This window comes from Cyprinus carpio, chromosome A10, assembly GCF_018340385.1.
Source record: "Cyprinus carpio isolate SPL01 chromosome A10, ASM1834038v1, whole genome shotgun sequence".
In the NCBI taxonomy this organism is placed as follows: domain Eukaryota; kingdom Metazoa; phylum Chordata; class Actinopteri; order Cypriniformes; family Cyprinidae; genus Cyprinus; species Cyprinus carpio.
In genome coordinates this window covers 4,020,118-4,038,077 of record NC_056581.1, presented here as the reverse complement: position 1 = coordinate 4,038,077, position 17,960 = coordinate 4,020,118, and the positions used below count along the sequence as shown (strand labels likewise).

The 17,960-nt window shown below is 34.3% G+C and overlaps 1 protein-coding gene across 5 annotated transcripts in view; it reads right to left on the bottom strand.

Moving 5' to 3' along the window:
* The window catches only part of LOC109072562 (spermatid perinuclear RNA-binding protein-like), an 83,316-nt gene that overhangs the window by 40,923 nt on the left and 24,433 nt on the right, over nt 1-17,960 (bottom strand). For all 5 annotated transcript variants that reach the window (XM_042764781.1, XM_042764779.1, XM_042764777.1 and 2 more), the window contains exon 2: nt 15,802-15,866. The gene's annotated coding sequence lies outside the window, so the exon portion shown is untranslated. The remainder of the gene's footprint in view (nt 1-15,801; nt 15,867-17,960) is intronic.

Below are 17,960 nucleotides of genomic sequence, written 5' to 3'. Positions count from 1 at the left end.
AGACTGGTCATTTTGTTTACATTATATACTAATGAGTGTGTTTCACGTCAGGATAATAATTTATTTTTTAAATTCTCGGACGATACAGCAATACTGAGTTTATTGTACAGGAATACTACTCCTTCACAGTACTTTTTAGAAGTTGCTAGATTTGTAGGATGGTGTGATGATAATTCCTTGATTCTAAATGAAACCAAGAGTGTTGAAATGATCTTTGACTCTGGATATGTGGGGGATCATTGTCCTGTAAAAATACATAGTCATTTTACTGAAAAGGTTTCATTGTATAAATACTTGGGTGTTTATTTGGACAATTTGTTAATCAGAAGATTTTATTTCTGTTTAGTCAGTAGGTTTTTGAGAGTTTGATAAGATATGGTGTTACAGCATGGTGTGGAAACTTGACTGTCCAATCAAAATCGAAACTTGCACGACTTCTACATACTGCTTAAAAATTGTAGATTGGATGAGATGCCATACTGATATACTGTAGCTTTTTAATATATTTTGGCTATGAGTAATTTAGTTTATGTTACAGTATGTACTGTGCTATGTGAGTCTAATGTTGTGTACTGGTCATGTCATGATTGTTCAAGATGAATTTCCCAGAAATGGGACAATAAAGCATATTTTCTCAGTAAATATTGATAATGGGTTTAATGAATCACCGTATATGTAATTCAATTAAATGTATTCATCATTTAGTCATAATTTTCCCCAAAAACTCCAAAAATAAAATGGAAACATTTAAAAGATGTAGTTTTAAACATGGCAAACACATTCATAAACAAATGTTATAGATAAAAAGCTATCAGTTAAAAAAATTTAATAACGGTAACACTTTTCACTCTCACTATTGGCTCACTAACTTAACTAGTTGCTTATCAGCATGCATATTAATATCTATTACTATATACAGAACATATTACTACATACTGGCTGTTTATTAGTACTTATAAAGCACATATTAATGCCTTTTAGATCCTTACTCCCACACTATACCTACAGTAAACTTAACCTTACTATTAATAAGAAGCAAATTATGAGTTTGAGGACAAAGCCATAGTTAATAGTTAGTTACTAGTAAGAATTGGCCCCAAAACCTGTCCTTACATGTATTGAATAAATGTGAACATACATTAATTATTATTTTTGAAAACGTTTTAAAACACAGATTTCCCCAGATATCATGAAGTGAATATTTCAGCATGAATAAGTAGACATCCTCCAGCTTATAAAAAACAAGTAAAAAAAAAGAATGAGATAAGCATTTCTCAACACTGCCCCATTGACCGACCTTCACTTTCACCTTCTTTCTGCCTGATGTCAATCCTTTAATCATTTTCTGGTTCCCTCTAGCAGTTTAGATAATAGAGGTATTAGAAGAGCGTGAGCGAGAGGTGGCTTTAACTGGATTCTGTCGTCAGGACAGTCTGGCCTTCCTGAAGACAGCCTGCGGCGACATTGCTGCCCTACAAACAATTACAGTACCACTAATAGGGAAAAGGGAAAATCAAAAGAAATTCAAACCCTCCAATTCGCTGCCAGGCTTTAAATGAAAATAGCGAGGCATACTGTACCTCATCTGCCAAAGTTTTTAATAAAGTACTAGCATTAAAAGTTTGGAGAATAAACAAACAAAGCTGAGATGTCAATTCAATGAATGTGTTTTAATCTGAAAGACTTCTCATTTGAATCGCATCACATTTCCCATCAAATGGAAGTTTGACATCATGTCTTTACAGCTTTCTCAAACAAAACTGTATGGATTTAATATTTTTCACAAATATGATTTCAGATTTCACAGATCAACAGTAAAATCAAGAAACTGAACTCTTAAGTATTTTTTAGAATTTTTACAGCTCTTTTGCTTTAAACCATCTATTATTTTTAAATCCACAAATGAAATGTTAACTGTTTTGATTTACAGCAGTGAATAAATGCCATTATTCACAGTTTATTGCTGATTTTAAAGCTTGCTGGACTTTAAAATATTTGGATATCAACAGTTCTACACATAAATACACAACATAAGATTGGCCCGTCTGTATTAATTGTGGCCCCAGCTGAAAAAACCCTAGAATCGCCCCTGATTCATACACATCTATATTCCTTTGCAAAACATTAAAGTAACACTGGCTATAGCATATCAAGCAGAAATGTAGTTAAACAGAGCTTAATTTTACAAACCTGAGTCTTACAAAGATATGAATTTGATAAAAGATGTGTTTTTAGTTTTTGTGATGTATTTTGAGTAATTTTGTATTATTTTATCATTGTTAATATTTTGAATTATTTTATATTTTTAACATGCTTTTATGTTAATTTTAGCTAAAGTTTTAGTAATTTTGTCCTTTTTTTGTTTTTGTTGTTTTGAAACATATCTATTGTTTTTACTAATTATTGTAGTACATCAAATTCAATTAAATGATAATGAGAAATGCTGCCTGAAAAAAAATAAATAAATAATATATATATATATATATATATATATATATATATAATATATATATATATATATATATATATATATATATATATATATATATAATTTTATTATTTTTATATATATATATAAACACATTTCTTCAACTTTCTAGAAAAAAAAAATGGTGATTTTCACTTGAAAACCAAATATTTTTTATAAAAGTTTTTAATTATGTGCATTGTTAAAATATAATGTAATTGTTTGCATTTAGTACTTTTAGCCTTAGCATTTAGTAAATTTTAGCCTTAGCAAGACAAAGGAGTCTGCCATTTATTTCAAAAATGTAACTTCACCCACGATCATTTAAGGTGTTAATCAGATGTTCAAAAATACGACCCTTAAAACAGAATCTCTTATTATAATTCATTAAAAACTTGCAGTTCTTCAATCTATTTAAATGAAGTAGACGCAGAACTCATTAAAACACATCAATCCACCTGAGACTTGAGACAACAGGGAGCTAGTAAAGAAAAACATTGTTATCATCTAGTAAACTGAAGACAGAAAGAGATTTCGACAGAGGAGTAGGTTACGATCATATCTTTTCCCCAGCGCTACTAATTACATGCATTCATTTTCTTTTTCTTTCATTCTTCTCAGTGATTTAAGGAACACTGTTAATTTCCTCTCTAGGGAAATCAACAGAAGCTGGTATTAAACGAAAGCGTCTTTCATTCTGAGCCTAGCTGTTTTCTACAAGTTTGGCATTTATTTACCATCACGAAACTCCTAAAATCTCAAAATGAGCTTGTGTTTGCATTTTTGCTCCCTCATTACAAACATCCCATGATTCCTCTAAGGAAAATCATTCTGGCCTGCAGGCAAAAAGCACTGGCAATGGCGCATGGCATCTCATTAGAATGAGGTTGCCAGATCAGCGCCACACTTCTCTGCACACTGATTATTGGACGGCCACTTAATGAATCTTGCACATGGCGAACCGCACCTGCTCCCACAGAAAAGACCCTGGTGCTGTTAGGGTCTGTGCAATAAACAGATGTTATTTTGTTGCTCCAAACATACAAACCATCAGTCTGGGAACTGCAACTCTAGGAAGTGTTATGTTTAGGTTAGCGGTGGGTTATAAGCTAAATATGGAGCTGCGTGTTGATGCTTGTATGAGTTTAAACACCATTGCTCATCCAAATGTTTACTTCAGAGCCATTTTAACCTCTTTGACTAAGTCTATTAATAATGACCCCAACGCACATCTATATTGAGAGTGTGTGTTTAGAAAAGGAAATACAGAATTTTTGAATAAGCCACTCAAAACTTGCTCACACATACTTGTGTATTCCTCACTAGTATGTTCTAGAGAATCAGCAGACTGATATGCTGGTCGAGTGCTGTTTTACACCCAGACAGAAGCACACATGAGAGCACATGCACAGAAAGCCAAAGCGCGTAAGGAAGCCCTTCTCATGAAGCTTGCTGAACTCGATCCAAAATTTGAGGTTTCTGGATGTGGCTGCATAATTCATAACTGTGAGGCGTTTAATTTATACTTCTGCAGTAGTCAAGTCAAGGTTCTAGCCTAAATACATGAAAACAAATCATCTGACATTGTTGAGCTGAATGACAGCAGTGAGAAAGACCGTCAAGGTTTCCAATTCTTATGCTCAACAATGAGACGTTCTGAAAGAATAAAACAGACAGATGAAAGAGAAAAGTCTTTTGTTTTTTTACCATTTTAACCTGGAGTAAACATTCATTCAAAAGAGCTGTCAAGGAATAATTCAGAGTGACATGAAGGGAAAAAATGGGGGTCTGGGATAAAGAAAAGAAAAACTTTTAGAAATGTTGTTTAAAATGTATATGCCTTTTAGTTCTTAGAAATCTCATCTTTGTTTCATGTTACATACGGTTTTGAAAAAGTACTCAAATTTTGTGTAAGTGTAACCAAGTAAATGGTTTAGAATATTTATTTAGAATATTACAATTATATAATATTTAAAAAAAATGTTACACCATGAATTCATGCGAGTACACACACATATTTTCAAAAATGTTTTTAAGTATATTGGTATATTGGGAAAATAATTTTTTAAAAGTAGTAATTAATTTGTACATTTATATATATATATATATATATATATATATATATATATTATATATATATGAAGATTATTACTTCATAAGTTTTTGTTAAATTAAACAAAAACGCCAAAAGAGGAAACTTTTCAATCCAGAACTGAAGAGAGAAAATAATCATATTTTAAAACAAATTATGTGTATGTGCACTAAAGTCTTTTTTAATGATAAATCTGTAAGACAGAATAAAGACACCTTGAAAATTAAGGCACATCTCTGAAATACAGCCCCCTGAAGTCAACAAACACTTCACATTTCCTTCCAACTTCTAAATACAACAATGAAGCAACAGGACACTTAAAAAAATTCTGCATAGAAAACTGCAGTGCATCTTTTTAACCTTTCACCTCTTCTTCTCAGGGTGTGAGCACTTAGAAGTCAATTAGAAAATCTGACATGCTTCAAAACACTCCTACAGCAGCACCATGTTGAGGAAAATGTAGCCAATTACAAAACAAAACAAAATCATCATGATCAGATGCATAAATCTCTTGACAACCCGCTCTGTTCGAAGCAAGCACTATCACTGAAGAAGCCAGTATAACGCTAATTGTTTACGATAAGCACAATGCAAACAAACACGCATCATCTTCCAAAAATCACATCCATTTACTGACAACATCATCTTCAATGCTGACTTGTCTTCCTGGAATCTGGAGGGGTGTCTTGATTAAAAAATGGCTTATGTTGAAGTGGAAATGCGAGAGAAAGTGCAGCTTCACGCATTTGTTGATCTGGTGTTGAAGTAAAACGCTGAACACGCTATTGGGAGAATGGATGCCATCGATAAACAAATAACTGCAATGTCAATATTTAAGATGGAGAGGTGCTTCCTGCTGACTTTAGGTCAACAAGGACAAGAATAGAGAGAAATATACAAAGTATAACTAGAGACCAGCAACTAGCGTGTGACTTCCTGTTGTCATCTACTCTCCCCACAAATACATCACGATCTCTCTTAGACTCACTTTTCCTCACACAGTTCTCATTTGTCTCACTTTCTACAGTTTTCAACTTCCACTTCCTCAATCAACTTCTGACGGCCTAATGTGACACTAACAGATGCACATCAGACACAAAGATCCATCAGAGCAAACGCTTCCCAAACAAAACTCAAAATTACACTGACAGGAATAGTCATGTGTAATTTTCTCTGTAAAAGTACTTCCTACAGTATCTCAGTTTTTCCTGAAGAGTAATCAAAGTCAAATAAATAAATAAATAAATAAATAAATAAATATCACTACCAGTTAAATTCACATGATTTGATACCCATTTCAAAACATTAGCAAATACTAATATGCTAACACACACATTATATTTATTTAATTTTATGTTAATATTTAACTTTTTAAATATAGGAGGCAATTAAATGTTAAATAATACTGTAAATATTAACTGTTTTAATTATACCAGTTTAATATAGCTTTCAAGTATTCTTCAGCTAATTACACCGCTTCATATTTCCAAGGTTTTTTAGTCATTCTTAGTCAGTTTTTCCCAGCATCTAACATGTTTGTCTTAATCTTTAACATGTTTATGCCACTAATGACACAGAAATTACACACTTTATCTTTAAAACAAAACAATCAATATTCTGTTCCAATTAAACAGTTTAACTTCTTAATAAAAGCTTTAGATTTCACTACACACATTGGCTTGGGTTAAAGGTTTAGACATTAGTGTGGGCATAAACCTGATCTACAGTATTAGCTGACTCGTTTGTCTTGTACTGCTAGGACATTTTAAACGACCAACGGCAAAATGGCCTGGATTTATTACATGAGATGCATCAAACTGATCTCTTCTTTGATGTCGCCTGAGGACTTGAAGAAAACTCACACACATCAACGCTCAAAACCACATACACACTCTCTGACAAATAGCGTTTTATTCTAAAAGCATACACTGCACAAATACACGCACATTACAAATGCAAGTGAACAATTATTGTGGTATTAAAACCACAGTCAGCCTGAGCATGTATTAATTTAATGGCAGTTGCTCTGAAATAAACCCAGACAGAGAATATCTTTGTACTCAAGAGATTAGGACTACTTTTACATGCTCTTGTGTGTGTGTGTGTGTGTGTGTGTGTATATATATATATATATAAATATATATGCACACACACACACACGCACACGCACACACACACACATATACATTAACGATATGGCTGTATATTAGCACAGCTGTGATTCGCCCATAGTTAATCACAGTGTAATGATATACTGTACAGCCATATCTCAATTCTACGAGTGTGATATAGCATTTATACAACAGTTTGACAGCACAAATGTGTAAATAAAAAAAGAAACAACAACAGAGTGTTTTCAGAAACCCTCTTTTGTGCAGAATTACTTCCTTCCTTTGGATCCAAATGTCAGTTTTACAGTTTAACAGCTGAGCTCAAGGTCTGTTACTAATTTGAAAACGTCACTTTAAAACTAATATGGAAGAAATGTTGAGTTGCTTCATTGAAAGCTTATTGTACCACTGTAAAATAAAAAGCTCACTGTATTATTATGAGAGAGAGATGGACTGAGTGAGTGTGATAACCTGCATCTGATACAGCATTCTTTCTTCAGCTCAATCTCATATTCACAATAAACTATTTGTTTGAATGTCTGCTGAGGAAAGCGATATCTTTGTCATACTAACCTTTCATCTGATGAGGGTGATTTCCGTTGATAGCATTTGTTGCATTTGTTGGCTGCATCTTACGAGGTGTCGTTGAAAGTAAAAATTACTTCATTGATTACAACCGTGTTTCAGTCTCTTTCAATATAAAAGTCTTTACTGCTGACTCACTCATAAAAACAGTCTCTTGTTGCCATCTAATAGCGGAACAATGTAACTAAAATCACCATAACCAGCAAACTTCTCAAATTTCTCAATACTAAATACTATTATTAAATTCTACTATTATTTAAAATATGATTTTTTTAAAAATAATAATATTTAATAAACAACATCAGCCATCATAAAAGTTGCTAGGCAATTCAGTCAAAAGTACAAAGGCAGCGCTCTGATATACAGCATTGAAGTTACATAAAATATAACGTGATGAGATTTTGCCTCAGTCAAAACTATTTACTCTGGAACAAAAAATAGATTAAACTAAAGAAACCAAAGATTGCCCTGTTAGATTTACCCAAAATGAATTATATCTCATGTTTAACCACTATAGAGAGGAAGATCTGGCCGAGGTGAGGCTGCTTCCGCCGGGTTCATAATCACTGACGCCCTGGAACTCACATCTCCAAAAACGCTAAAGCAAATTCTCAAATAGACGTTATCTTTATTAACAAACCACAAATTTAAAGTCTAAACAACTACATACTCGCCTAAAAAACCTCTTAAAATTACATTCCATGCCACAAAAGCAGTATTATTTATAAAATTATAGTGGATTTGGGAGTCCGCCATGACACTCGCTGTGAGAAATACCACAAGCAGAGTGATACAAACGTTGAAACGGTTGGAGTGCTGTTATCAATAGAATATTGCACCACAGGAAAAGGCTCTCAGCCAATCAGATTTGAGGAACAGAAATTATTATTATATATTATAATATTATTATTATGAATATAATATTTCATTAAAAAAACTTCGTGCCATTCTCCTTTCTTGTAAGTCTTAACAGGGTCATGAATTGAGAAATCAACATTTACTTGAGCTTTTGACACATAAGAGATCATCATACTAAAAGAATATCCTGCAAGGTTCAGAACTGAAAACGTCCTTGTTACTGAAATAAAAGCTTTTATTGACACCTGGCCCAGCAAACACCAGATCCTGGAATGTGCCTACTAATAATGTAGATAGGTTAAACACCGCCTCCACAGAAGAATATTAACACCTAATTCTATATCCCCGCCCAATGATTCACGCATGACATACTGTAGTAGGGAAATAACGTAAGTGGCGCTAAACCAGATCGAGCAACCAAGCGATAAACGTTGTTAAAGATCGCAAAATATTGTGCAGTGCCTGGTTGTGGAAGAACACAGTCGCTGCATAACCTTCCTTCAGATTAAAATATTAGGAATGCGTGGTTGAACTTTATTTTAAATGAAGTTTCACCTTATGTGAATAAAACATTGAGCGTTTGTTTGCTTCATTTCACAGCAGATTCCTTTGTAAACAAGACACAGGTCGACGCTGGATTTGCAAAGCTGGGTAGAAAATAGCCTATTACTTATTGATTTTTGTGTTTCTGAATGTAAAAACCACGCGAACATCATAAGTGAACCTCAGACAACAGTATAAAATAATTTTAAAAAGCCAGTTCATGACCCCTTTAAAGAAAAATCGCAAATTTTTTTGTTTCTAATTCCTGTGTGAAAAATTTCTCTGTAGGGACTATGTGTATTGATTTAAAAAAAAAATACAAAATTATTTGTGTGAACAAAAAAGACAATTAATCACTGCACAAGTTCACAAGCACAAAAACGCTTAAGAGTTTCTCAAAGACTGGACTTGTTCGTGATGCCTGGGGTTACGGTGACACAAAAGTCTTCTACAGACTTCCCAGGATGCTCCAAGCCTCCAATAGCTTCGGTAACACTGAAAAAAAAGTGCTAAAAATACAGCTGCCCATGTTACAAAATAAGAGCTTAAAGTGAAAGCCGTTTAGAGTGGATTAGATCTCTGGAGAAGTGTTAATGGACAAAGAGAGGAAACGCATACAACACTTGTTTAGCACGTTAAGATATAGTATTGATGAAAACTTTAATAAAGCAAGGACGTACAAAAAAATGAAAAGGAAAGTGAGAAGGGAATGGGGAGGATACATAGGGGGGATGAGGTGAACACAATGAAGTGAATAGATGCAGGAAAGAGACTGAGAAAATGATTGGAAACACCGCTTGACAAGAAAGAAAAGCAGATGAAGGAAATATTAATGTGTGTGTGTTTACACAGGCAGAGCGAGAGTGTGTGTGTGAGCGTGCAAATTCAGCCCTCTCAACACTTTGTACCCCGCTGATAAATCAAAGAGGCTCTTGAGTAGAACTGATCCAAGACAACAGTTAAACACAGCACAGCGGTCAACCCCAAAATCATCATCTTCCCGTTTCCTTCATATCATATCATATTTCAACACTTTAATTTCTAAAACAAAATTAACTTGGACCCAAGTGCATTAACATATTCTAATTATATGAGGTACTTTTAAACACCTTCAAAAAATTCATTATATCAATAAATACATTTTATCTAAAACACAAATATAATATAACATAATAAATAAATATTATAATATTCCAATTTATTCCTCAGACATCCCAAGTGCATAAACATTTTCCAATTTTATGACAAACTTTTAAGCACTTCAACAATTTTCCAATATTAATAAATAAACAAATACTTAAATCAAGGAATAATTTTTCATTTGAAAATGCAAGTAATAAAATGAGAAATATATTTGTGCATAGTTGGATAATGAAAAAAAAAAGATTTCCTTTTTTTTTTTTTTTTTTTTTTTTTGGAAGTGCATCCAATCAAAGAACAAAATTTGCCAATTTTTCATATTTAGTCCATGTCACTTTAACAATTTTGGGTTACACTTTATTTTACAGCGTAATTATACATTCACGCAGAGTAGTAAAGAGTAATATTAATTAACTATATGTACTTACTGTATGGTTAGGGTTAAGATGAGGATTTAGTTTAGAGTTAGTTGCATGTAATTATGCATAATTTATTAATTTAATAAATTACACATAATTAGGCATAATTTATTTATTCATTAATATAGTAAGTACATGTAACAATGACACCATCAAATAAAGTGTTACTCAGTTTTGTATATTGTTGAACGTATGCAGTTCATGGTAATACAGTATTTACTAATACAGTTCATGTTTCATTAAAAGAATGTAAACCTTTATTCCGTTATTCCTTCAAATTGATGTCCAGTGTTTCTGAAGCACTGAGAATCACTGCATTTAAGTACTTTAATAGTCAGTCTTTTAAAAGAGCAATATTCTGTTTCCCATCATGTGACTCTTTGAAAGGACCCTTATATAACAGCACACGGGTCACGTCGCTCTCTCTCGCTCCTCTCTCCGCTTCAGCTTCACACACTGACATGCAGAGCGAATCGGTGCGTCAGCTCCACTTTAGAGTCACATCCAACCTTGGCCCGCTGTTGCTCAGTATCATGGGCACCATCTGTTCATACTGCAATCAACCCACTGTGAGCTGCACGCCGGCCCCTGCCACTCCATACTGCATCTCTCCAGCACGTGCAACCTGAGGAACTGCTCCTGCGAGGTGTGTTTGTGAAAGCAGTGAGGCGGAGCAGCAGAAGAAACTCTGTATATACAGAATGAGGAATTTAGAACAAGTGTGGGTAATCCGAAAGAGGAAAAACAGAGTGTGTTTGTGTGCACAGGAGCCGCAGCACCTCGGAGCCGAGGGAGAGAGGATCAGTGAATCCATTCATTCCGGGTCAATTTGGGCATGTTACTCGAAAACATCAATTCATTAGTGCAATCCCTCACCGTCTCTCTCAGAATAACCCACCCCCCACGGTATCCAGAGTTAACCACGACCCACAATGCACTGGGACAAGCAGTCTATGGTCAATCAGATTGCGCGATGTTGTAAATATTTCAGTGGCCGTCTCTCTCCTTCTCGCTTTCTCAAATATCCGTTTACTCCCTGCGTCTCTTTGGATTCTGAACATGAATTTTTCACTAATTCAGCAGTCAGAATGGCCTGGTTTTCAGAGGCCCTCTGAAGTTTGATGGTGTTAGAAAGAAAGGAATGAAAAGAGCGTTTGGTTATCAAACGAGGGAGGCGGTTTTATTCAAACGCCCACACGTGTGCTTTCACAAGTGGCCGTGACCTCGGGTGCGCCGCTCGTACGCTCCCAATAAAGGGGCCTAATTAGACGTGGGGAATATGTGCTGGGCCTTGAGGCTGAATGGGTGTAAAGAGCTCGCCGTTCCTCTCGCCGGTGTTGGGTTTATTTGAGTACACAGGAAGCGGGAGCAATCTGATGCCAGATTAAGAGCTAAACATAATTTTTCTGATTTTTTCCCTTCGTCTTTCGGAGCCGTCTGCACTTGTGAATGGACCTTGAAGGGGAGTGAAAGAGTAGAAAGTAAAGGTCATTGAGGTCACGTCTGTGAATTCTGAAAGCTTGCACTTCCTGTCTGCTTATAAAATACAAGCTTACTGCACAGTATACACTGAATAATGCCACCCTTTTTCTTCTTTTTTAATAATATGTGCAAGTGTTATAATATATTCACAATGATTTGGACAGAAATTACAAGACAAATACTGAAAGAAAAAACAAGAGGAAAAGGGGAAAAAAGAGAGATTGCACGGCAAGATGGGCAAAAAAAAGTGAGGCTCTGTGCCGGCTCATCCCTCAGGGATTGTCGTCATGGATACATCCTTCCAGCAGCAGCTCCCTGATTCCCAGGGAGCAACGAATTCAAGACAGGAGGAGAGAGACAGAGAGACAGATGGAGTGGCTCTTATTGCAGTGAGAGACTGAGGACTGAGATGCTATATTACAGACAGAGGCATCGTCTGACCACTGACACAACAAAACTCAATCTAACACACCAACTCACAGTCAGATTAAAGACTGCATGAAATGGCTTTGCATTGCATTTAACTTCTTTAATGCCATGTACTTGGCCATGCTGTTGCATCTCGCTGTATAGTTCAGTTATGATTAACAGCTGTATCAAGTAAAAAATAGTTCAATTCTATCCAATTTTAAGTACATATAGTTGTGCACATGCTTAATATTCATCTAAAGAAACGTGCATCTCTGTTGTATGAGTGTTTATCTGTATTCATCAGGAGCGCTCGCTGACTCCAGGAGTCCCAGCAGCAGAAATTCAAGCAGCTTCAGACAGAACAGAGTCTCTCTCTCATGTTTATGTCTTCCACTGAACAGCCCTATCAAGACATACCTATTAAGCCCGTTCACAACACATCTGAAAATGATGAAAAACTGATATGAGATGGGAATAACAAAGCCTGGCAGAGAACAAAGACTACTCAAAGAAATATAGAGTAGCGCACAGGAAATGGCATCAAGGAATTGATTTCAAACATCAGATGGTGATTTCTGATAACAGATTTGGAAAAACAGGAAAATAAACTGCAGTATACTAATGCACATACTTCAGCACTGGAACACCACTTACAATATAAGTATGACAATTTATAAAACTATTATCTGTTGTTGTTATTATTATTATTATTGTTATTATTATTATTATTATTATTATTATAAAACAGTAATGTATAATAATTTTTTTTGCCATTTAAAAAAATAAATAAATACAAGCATGTTTTTATTAACACTTTTGTCATTTAACTATTTCAGTTTTTATTTACTTTAATTTTAATATAGCAATAAAAATAATGTATTACTGTTTTGTTGTAGTATTACTACTACTACTACTACAACACTGATTTAATTTTAAATAATAATAATATAAAATAAAATACAAACATGTTTATATTAACTTTTGTTATTTTATTATTTCACTTTTTAATTATTTTAATTTTAATATAGTAATAAAATAATACATTACTGTTTTATATTACTACTACTACTACCACATTGACTTAATTTTAAATAAAAATAATAATAATAACAATAATAATAAATACAAATGTGCTTGTATTAACATTTTTGTTATTGTATTATTTTACTTTTTAATGATTTTAATTTTAATGTAGTAATACAAATAATATAACTGTTTTGTTATATTATTATTATTATTACTACTACTACTATTACTGGAGCTAGTACTACATTAACTAGAATAAGAACTATAAGAATAAGAATAATGTATCTGTATCAGAACGAAAGAACTTCAAGGAATTCAAGGACGAAAGTGTGAGGAAAATAAAGCCACATTAGTCTGTTACTACATGCAGGACTAACAATTATTGCTGAAATGTCAGATGTAGTGAAAGTGCAGAGATAGAGGCGTGGGCTGCCAAAGTCATTGGATTCTCAAGGACACTGCGGCGAAAGAGTGTGTGTGTTTGATGGAGAGAGACGAGCGTGCAGGAATATGAGAGGCAGCCTGGGAATACACTCACGTGGATTGGCCGTAGCGTGAGCATGTGTGTGAGTGTGTGGCTCTGAGGGCCGGGCTTGGCATCTGCTCCACCAAGCATCCTGCATGGGGAAGTAGAGTGATGACGGCAGAGTTTCAACCGGACACAAGTTGTTAGTCTTTGCAACTTGCTCACGCTTGTAGTTCAAACCAGCAGAGACTGATTAGCCACCGTTTGAACAGGAAGTCCGAGCGTGTTGGTCTGTCGAAACAGTGACACACTCCATTACCTGAAGCGAGTCTGAGAGGAGCAATAGAGCCCTCAACATCCACTCCACTGCACAAAGAGCTAGAGCGAGCCCAAACCAACAGACTTAAGACAATGATTGGTACATTTCTGCCCAGGCCAAGACAAGATCAATGCCACCCACAACCACTACTTGGTTATTTTTTGCTCCAGGCACTTCACTTCACAATTACAACTTGATAAATTGGCCTTTCCTGTGTCAGTGGATGCTTGAGAATGAGCCATCCCTGTGCAGCCAAAAGGTGTGTGATTATGACGTCAGTAGTCTATGTTTGCTCTCTTACAGGATGTAGTTTAGATCAAGAGTGGTGCTGAGGACTCGCATCTGTAACCCATCAGAACAGAACAATCTGAGGCTGTCCCCAAATTGTTCTGGGAGCAACACAAACTGGTAGGGATGCAAGATTGTGATTATACAACAATATGGCTACATTTTAAAAATAATAACAATAAATAAAATAAAATAAAATAATTAAATAATAATAATTATTATTAATATTATCATTATTATTAAATACAAAAATAAAATTACTACAAATAAAAATTACTATTTTAATATTTCACTGAGTGTATTTAATAATAATAACAACAATAATGATAATAAATAAAAATATAAAAATGACTAAATTAAGCAATTTATTATTTTAATATTACACTGTAAAATAAAATTGAGCATTGAAGAATTTTTTTTCACAACTATTATTATTAATATTATTAATATTATTACTACTACTACTACTACTACTACTACTAAATAAAAATATTAAATTACTACAAACAAAATTATTATTATTTTTGCAGTGAAATAAAAGTGCATTTCATCATAATAATAAATAAAAATATAAAAATACTAATATTAAAAAATTTATATTTAACTCTAAAATTAAAAAATATATTTATATAATATAAAAAAATAATTATATAAAAATAATAATAGTTGAATTTTTTTATTAAAATTATTTCTTAATTTTATTTTCAAACATTACACCACTGAACTTTTTTTGGTAGGGGGGAGAATTTTTTTTTTTTTAAATCACAGAGAGACCTTAATGCTTCTTTTTTGTTGATAAGCACTACTCAGTAGATGTTTGGGAAGACATATGTTGCATTTCTAAATGCACATTAAAGCAACACAAACTCCTTATGAGCTGCTCATGTGTAAGAAAGCAGATTAACTTCACTCTGAAAGACGCAGCAAGTTCTAAACCTTTTTCTTCTGTGGAACATAAAAGATGGTCTTTTGAGGAATGGTTTCTTCTTCTTGGTCTATACATTGAACATCAATGAGATCCAAAAAATAGCACTGGTCTCCACTGACTTTAATTGTATGGACAAAAAACAGTGAGATATTTTTATTTTTTCATTGAACTATCCCTTTAGGCAAACCAAAGGCTCAGGCTCTCAGGAGTAAACAGTTCACGTTTAACTAAACATCTCCAAAGAGGTGCATGGAAACAAGCATGTAAATCTACAATCCTCCCCATTGTCCACTGGGAATGCATCCCAATGGCCATATTGATTGTAAATGGTATAAAACATGGCATTTCCCACTAACACAGTTCTGTTTCATCAACAAACACCAGCGGCTGTGAGGGCAAATACATTCTAACAAACTAAGACTCAACACTTGAACCGCGTCCAGACCACCCTGTAATAATTATTCCTAAAATAAGCAGTGGGGGAAGAGTTTCTGTGCGCTCCACACCCATAAAGCATGTACTCAAAATAAACCCCGAGCAAACAGATCCGAGAATGGTGAAGAGGTCTGGAGGACTGCTGATTTATGTGCCTGACCCCAGCCTGACCCACTCAGGACGGCCTTTTTTTGAGAGGTCAAGAGCGCGAGAGAGAGAGAGGTCACGTACCGTCAGCACTTACGTCCTGCTCCTGTCCAGCACCTTCTCACGGACAGACGCTGTCGTATCTGGACCTGTTGAAAGAGAAGATCGTTGATTCATCCATTCATTAAAGTAGAATAATACCAGTCTCCCACACCGTTTATCATAATAACAGAGGTCATTTACATATAAACGTATTAAAGATGCAGTATCAACTGTAAGAGGGAAGATAGAAAATGGTAATTAAAAAAAAAAAAGTTGATTTTGAAGCCTATCTGCATTATAATTCATAGATAATAAACAGATAAGAGATATTTCTGTAATATTATAAGTTATTTAAAATTGTTTTTACTGTTAAAATAAACACACACACACACATTTTATATATATATCATACACATAAAGAACATACATACATATATATATATATACATACATATATATATATATACATATATACATATATATATATATACATATATATATATATATATAATATATATATAATATTATATATATATATATATATATATATATATATATATATATAGATAGCATTGTTTATTTTATTCATATATATTTTATTTAGTAAAATTTAGCAAATTCTCTTTCCAAAAATGCTGTTTTTTTCTAACTTATCCAGGAATCCTGAAAAACAAACTTGCATGATTTCAACATTGATAATAATAAAAAATGTTTCTTGAGCAGCAGATCAGCATATCAGAATGATTTCTGAAGGATTGTGCAACACTGAAGACTGGAGTAATGAAGCTGAAAATTCAGCTTTGCATCACAGCAATAAATTACACTTTAAAATATATTCACATATAAAACATTAATTTTAAACGGCAATAATATTTTCACAATAGTATTGTTTTTATTGTATATTTGATCAAATAACTGCAGCTTTGAGAAGCACAGGAGATAGAAATAGCAGTAACAGTTTACTCCACTTTAACGCTTGGAGTGTGTTTGGATGCACAAGGTGGGCTGTTTTTCTCCATCACCTCAGCGCTCTGTGAATCACCAGTGTTTCTAATGTTCTACATCTACATCCTCAACGGGCTCCGGCGGGAGAACACCACCACAGCGCTCGCTTTATCTCACTGACCCCGTGGTTGTTGTCTGCCTCACCGCGCGAGATCCAGATGGCAGAGAGTGAGAAATACAGATAACAGGCGCAGTTCAGCATCACGCACTAGTCTAGATGCTCACTCAACTCCACGGCTGGGGGAGGACGCCAATCCAGTGTTTGTAAATGGCACGACCTCCCAGCTCTATAAACAAGAACTGCAGCTGTGATCATGAAAACACCATGCACTGTTTCTGGTCACAGGGTAAATCCATTTCCACCGGACCACCACACACTGCACTGCTGCCCCATGATACACATTTGGAGATGGAGGAAAAGCAGGAAAAACTACAAAAAGGTCCCTAACACGTTGCTGTAATGCCGTCACCAGAAGCAAATTGGCGAGCAATAGTCTAATTTTTCAATTAAATCATGTGAGGCAGAGAGTTCTTGTGTCTAACTGGCCATCAACAGAGACCACACAATAGCATACGGCCTCTGGCATAATAATAAAACAGCACTTGCAATGTGAATCCAGCACTTTACTGCTTTTATTAACATTCTCTAAAAGGAATTCATCGAATCTCACAGAGCAGCTACCTTGTATTTTTCTCATGGAAATTTCCATGAATGTCTGTAATGAACAAATTGAAGCTGGAGCTGTCATGATCAAGACATTCTCACCAGCATCATCATTCACCAAATCATTTTCTCCAATAAATCATTCTACAACACCGATTCATTCAGGAACAAATCACCAATACTGGTTTGGAAAGGGAATAAGGCATTAGGTCATAATTATTACTATTTTATACATTTATTGAATGGGTCGAAAACATTGTGAATATGGTCTAAAGTCAAATGAAGATTTCTTTTTAACCTTTGAGTGGGTTGTTATGAATATGAACACAATTTTTTACCAAATCATTCAGCCCTAAAAGGATGATTTGCACTGAAGTCTACAGAGTAAAAAGCATTTTTCCTTTTTTTTTCTATGCAGTGGCCTACAAAATCTCTCCAATCATTCTAAGATTAATTATTTACAAAATGAACCATTCAATCCCTGTATTTATTCATATCTGAATATATTGCAGAAAATAAATATTGCAGTCAG